Raw genomic sequence first — 6,691 nt, 5'->3', positions numbered from 1 at the left:
CACAGTTCAGCATTTGATATTGAAAGGTTTGTTTCGAATGTAGCTTTTTGAGCTAGTATGGGGAAGTTAATAATAATTTTTTAAAAAACACCCCAAAAAAAGATCCAGCATGTTTTGGAAAGAATCCCAAGCGTGCAAATGTTTCCCAAAAGACAACAAAGTGAGGAGATGAAAATGCTGCACCTGCACAATTTAATGGAATCCAGTACAAGAGCTCCAATCTTGTTTCAATCGATTTTATTTGTCATGCTTTACAGTTTATATTTTTGATACGCACACTTCTGTGGATTGATCTTCCGTTGCCGACCCTGTCTCACCCTGACCTAGCTCCCTTGTTGTCCTGCCAGGAATGCCCTGAATCTTCTGCCCCCAGTCACAATTTCTGCTTTAGAATGTTTGCCTGTCCCTGTGGCTGTTTGGTGTTTTGTCACAATAGCATAATGTGATTTTCCCCGTCCTGCTATCTGTGAATTACAGAGTATTACGTACGTACGCACTGCATTCCACCTTAATGTTTGCACTGTTTTTAGAATCGGCTTTGAATCCAAAGCAACAGCAGGTCTTATGTTAAAACAACAGGGGAAGAGTTCTTGTTCAGTAAAACTAAAGTGATTTGATGGTGGCTCCTCTCGTTGAACTCCTGCTGTGAGAATTGAAGCATTCATCTCCATGGCAACACACCCTTTTGGACAAATCCCATTACCACACTATTTCAGCTTAGTCACTTCAAATACTTTTATGATACAAGGCAACGGTAGAACTCGGTGGCTTAGTGGTTCTTCCATTGTTCTTCTTTAGAAAGTCAGCAAAAACGCTACTGTGCATCCGTTGAGTTCGTGTGCTTCTTGTAAACATGGAAATGATCCGCCAAGTGTTCCTTGCCCTCTTTGTTTAAGAGGTTGCGTATGTTCGGCAACGCTGCGGACGTGGGTTTTTTTTTTGTCAGGGAGCGTCCACCAGGGGTGTTCACCATTGAGCATGTGTTTCCTAACAATCAGTCACGGTGCATTATGCACTGGGAAGAAGTTATTTTTAGCAACGAAAGGCTGCGAGGCGACAACAATTGGAAGGAAGTTGAAGTTAGCTGTTGAAGTAGCAGATGGAAAGCAAAAGCTTGGAGGCTTGATTTCATCAAGCGCTTCTACTCATGTGCTGGGAAGTTTCTTTTTCTTAAAAGTTGGTAATAAAATGAGTATAAAACTGATAACCTGGTAACCAATTTCTTGGTAGCTTAAACTCATCAGTATGGATAGTTTTGACCCCTTTATGAATCAAAATCTAGACCCAACATGCTATAGGTAAAATCCTCAACCCAATGCGTTGGGTATAAATAACCCAACATTGGCTCAGTCCCATTTGTGCCCAGTTCTGGGTTAGCTATTTCACCTCGATTCATCAGTATGGGTAGTTTTTATCCCTTGTTGGGAGCAAAATCTTGATTCATCGTGCTGGGTCAAATGCTCAACCCAATGTGCTTGGTGATAACCTAACATTGGCCTGGTCCCTTTTTTTAGTTTTTTAGCCCTTGTTCGATGAAAATGTTGACTCAATGTGCTGGGTCAAATCCTCAAGCCAGTGTGCCTGGTATAAATAACCCAGCTGGTTTAACTATGTCACTCAGTTTGAGGTTACTTTTAAGAGTGTTTATTTGAAAGCCAAGTATCACTCCTCCATATGCTTACCATGAGGTAGTGATCTGGGAAACTACTTTCACCCCAACAAAGTCATGCTTCACGTTGCAGGGACAAAAAAAAAAGGAATCCCACAGAATTTCCTGTGTCATCTGCCCGGCCTGAGAAAGAATTTTGTGAGGTCTGCGAGGTCCCATTGCCTCCATTGTTGAGCCGGTGGGATGGCACGACCCCCTCCCCTCCATAAAATGGCAGGCAGGCCTTTGTGTGGGGGTGGGGGGTGGGGGTGGGGGGGGCGAGTGGAGCAGATTTAGTGCGGATGGTCTCCCGACAAAGGAGAGCGGTGCTGTCACAACAGGAGCGGGATCAGCTGCTAGCGCAGCGTCATTTAACGCTACACTTCACACGCTCGCTCAGAAACACACAACCGACATCTCGGCATGATGATGAGCCCAACAATCACATGCTGGGACGGGACTATTTGCTGGATAGAGCGAGCTGTACTGATTCCAGCTTCACTTTAGTGCTATTTGACAACAAATCTAAAACGTACTCCCGGGTTAGGAATTGGCATTGTCAGTTAGTGTGTCCAGCCATCAAATGTCTGTATGTCTCTCTCTTCTCTCTTTATTTATCTTGGGCTCTCTTTTTTTTTTTATATCCCGCACTGTCTCTCTTTATCTCCATCTCTTTCTATATCTACTCACCGATCCATCCATCCCTCCATCCATCCATCATCCACCCCTCTCTCTCTCTATCCACAACTCTTTGTCTCTATCTCTCTTTGTGGCGGTCTGTCTCTGTTGATCTCTTTTGTCTCTCTGTCCATCTATCGTCCACCCATCATTCCTCTATCACTTTATCCCTCTATCCATCACTATCCCTCTGTCATCCCTCTCTATCACCCTTCATCTCTTTCTCTTCAGCCGTCGCTCTCTACCGCTTTCTGTTTCTTGCTTGTATGATAGCCAAAAATCAGGCAAAGGTAGCTTAGGTCAAATGTTTCATTCCACTCAACTCATGTGAAGGTCTCCTTGTCAGTTCAAGAAGTGTATTGATTTGGAAAGCTATCCAATCCAAGATGCTCAAAGAGGAAATCAACCCAAACATATTTTTTCAAGAATACGTTCTACGCAGGACCACTAGTTGAAACACGGCATTGTGATTAGTATTGCGTTTGTGGAATAAGAGTTAATCCACTCGTTTTTAGCCATCTCAGGGGGCGGCCATTTTGTCACTTCTGTCGACTGAAAATGACATCACAACTGCCTAGGGCTCAGGAAATGACCAATCACGACTCAGCTTCAGAAAACAGGTCAGCCGTGATTGGTCGTTACCTTAGTCGTGAGTAGTTGTGATGTCATTTCAGTCGACAGAAGTGACAAAATGGCCGCCCCCTGAGATGGCTAAAAACAAGTGGATTAACTCTTATTCCACAAATGCAATATTGATCAGAATGCTCTGTTTCAACTAGTGGCCTTGCATAGAACATATTCTGGGAAAAAATATGTTTGGGTTGACTTCCACTTTGAGGTAGCTGGGCTCAAAGGTCATAGTGGTGAAAATTCCTTCAAGGAATTTGGTTTTGTTTGACTATTTTTTTTCGGTTCATGCAAGGTCACCAAAAGTGAGGAATATGTCATCTTTATCTTTCCAACACAGTACTTGTATGTGTTCATTCTATGTGCGTAAGCTATACTTGACAAGGTGTTTCACAGACACATCCACCTCTTGACTGTTTGAGGCCACACAGACACTTAAGAAGGGTTCACTTGACTCCAGCAAACGAGCTGCTAATTCGAGAAGAAAGCGCTCGCCACCTGCGGGCGGTCACCTGACCGCCCATCGATCCCCCGGCACCCCCCCCCCTGACCCGACACAATAGAAGCCTCCCGACCCAGCTCCTGTTACGTCGACTGCCTTGGGACAGAATGCGCATGAAAGTGTTCTTTTGTGTGCTGGCTTGAACTCAGGTGAAGGCACTTACACGCCTCTTTGCTCACAGACATACAAAGGCATTGACAAAAAAAAAAAAAAACTCAGATGAAGTTCACCTCAACAATCCGGACTATAAGAAATAGCTCTCAGTATGATTGAGTGCAGTGCAATATCAATGCAAAGTACAAACACAAACTTGTTGAAATTGTTTCGCAATGTAGCCTAGAAGCAAAAACTCTTTTTCTATGATACATTTCATGCGCTTTTTGAGTCAGCCTAATCTGTCTCATGTAACTTCCTGTGTAAAATATTCTACTGTCTGTACATCTTCTGATATCCTTTTTCAGGAAGTGAACAAACACCACAGCAGCAAAATATTGGTTTGACCTTTTTTCATATTCGCTACTATTCCGATCGAAGGCTCAACACTCACGTTATTTACTGAGCCACAACAGAAGGCGCCTGTTAAAGCTGCAGTGCGTAACTTTAAATTCACAAAAGGAGTTGACACAATGCTGATTAAGCCTATCGGCTCCTCTAACGTCGTGCTGTATTTTATCTTTTATATTTAGTGTCGACCGGCAACTGATGAACCGGAAGTTTCAGTCGTCCTTTTTGTACGTGGCTAAAAACGGCAGGAGTGCTCCCCGCATCCCTGCTATATAAGAAGTTCAGGGCCTCGCTAGCTATCCAGCATATAGCTAGCTAGCCATACCTACACCTTGAAAATGCATCTTGCCTGCAGATAGTCTGCTGATGAGGCCACTTTAGAGTGCCTCATTGTTGGCAGTGAGTGCACGGACATCATGCAGAGAAAGGCAAAATAGCGAATAGGGGGAAAAAAGGACAGTCAGCATGTGGATCGTCCAAAAAAAAAAAAAAGGTCAGACAAGACAGCCAGCAGGTGAATAGGGGCTTTGCACTGGCTTGGCCGCCTTAGAGTGCCTCGTTGTCGCGGCATGGAAAAGCTCCGCGACGACCCGGTGGGATTTGATTACCAGTTGGCAGTTAAGCGGGATATGGTTTTGAAGCCTCATTTTATGTAGTTAACCATTTTCGTTAAAAATGGTCAGAGTCAAATTTATAAGACATATTCATATTCACATTACTTTAGAGGGATTTTAACTCAATTATATCATTAATATGAGAAATTGAGCGTGATAAATGCAGTGAAGCGCACAAGAATAACTAAAGAATAAAGGTCTATGCTGATAGGCTGGTTTCCTATGCTTTGCAGTTACCTTGATTTATTGAGCTGATGATAATTCAGACAAATTCATGCAAAACTGCATTCAAAATGATTTCAGTCACGTGAAACCCCGACAATAGACTCTCTAATTAGACACGTTAAATCGTTTTTTTGGCTCCCTGTCTTTGAAAAATGAAGAATTTTAAAACAGATTTTTATCACAAGCGAGTCCCTAGCGCACAAAGTCGTCATACAATCAGATCATGGCATCGTTCAAGAGGCCTGTGATGTGTTTAAGTGTGATGCATCGATGAGCAAATGCACAACAACAAGAGGTGCCATTCAAACATTTCAGAGTCATTTGCCGCAATTAGGGATGTGGTTAGACTCCGGCTGACACACACACACGCACACACACGCATTCACACGCATGCTGACAATAGCCACTTTTGTGTAATGTTGTGGCCTGGATGGCTTAAACTTCACGTAGCCATCACATTTCAGCAGACGAAGAAAAAAAGAGGACAATTATTCAAGGTTTGCTGCAGGCCACGTAAGAATAATGAATAATGATGGATCCGCCGTCCATCTTGTAGTTATCCGTAAGTATCATGGTTGAACTCTTTAACACTTCGGTGTCTATTAATGACTCATTAATCAGCACGGCAGGTGCTAGCGGTGAGGTTGCGCGTTCATAATTGATGCATTTTCCCTCTGTCTGATGATCATTGCATCAATAATGCAACAGTTCAAATCAGTTCCGCTAAGATGACTTTACAGTACATGACTTCAATCACAAGCCTTTTAACGTTCAGTTTGCTGAATGCAACTGCTTCTCCCCCGGTTTGGTGCCAAATGAAGTTTATTTGTACAGCTGAGTTGACCTACTGCATGTGCCTATCTGTCGGTCTACCATTAAACATTTCAACTATGTGTCATTCCAGATTCTTTTGCATTTTCTAAAAAAAAAGAAAAAAATACATTTTTTTAAAAAATGTAACCATCTTTCCATCTTTTTGTTGGTTTTATGCAGTTGGCAAAACATTGATATACAATACAACAGCTGAACAGAAAAATCAATCCTCCCACCCTCCCCTTGTTGTCACACCTCCTCAGCACCTCGTAAAAGTAACAGTGAGACAAACAAAACATACATAGTGTAAAAACACACACAAAAGTAAATAAACAACATAAAATACCTCGAAAAATGTCCTGATTATACGAAAACAATACAACTTTAATTGTGTAGAAAAAGCTCATTTGCTTGCTTAGAAAAACTGTTTGTGCTTTATGAAATGTAAACGAATTTAGTTTTTGTAAAACAGTGTTGTAATTAGCACAAAACTGACTAATTTGTAAGACTTACAAATAACTTATAAAAATAACTGCTCTCTCACACTAATTTAGCATGATTATGCACAGAAAAATCTCAAATCTAAGGTGATTTTCACCATCTTCTATGTCCGTCTACTATCGATTAACATTTAATTGTCTTTTTTTTTCAGATTATTTTGTAACACCATGTTAATATGAATAATATCTTTTTCATTTTGTAGTGCTTGAATTTAACTTTGAATAACTTTTCAAATTGGGGGGGGTTGTAAAAACATCAAATTATTAAGAAAAAAAAAGAAAAAAAATACTCTGAAAAACTGATTTCCAAAAACTGAAAATAAATCAATGAAAATAAAACAAAGGGCCAGAAAAAAGTACTCAGAAAAACAGGATTAAAAAAAAATGTTTTCAAGTGAACTCAATACGCTTCCGTAGAATTGCGTATCTTTAAAAAAAAGTGGAACGAACAAGCTTTAAACAAGTACAACTGAATTTTGGAACCCTTTTTTAATAACTAGTACTTCGCCGAAATTTTGTAGGATTCCTTAAAAAAACGCCTTTAGAAAAGCTGTTTGTACTTTATGAAACGTACACTACC

The sequence above is a fragment of the Filicampus tigris genome, chromosome 14, assembly GCF_054856515.1.
Source record: "Filicampus tigris isolate MCC_2025a chromosome 14, RoL_Ftig_1.0, whole genome shotgun sequence".
In the NCBI taxonomy this organism is placed as follows: Eukaryota; Metazoa; Chordata; class Actinopteri; order Syngnathiformes; family Syngnathidae; genus Filicampus; species Filicampus tigris.
Note: the sequence above shows the minus strand (reverse complement) of the source record.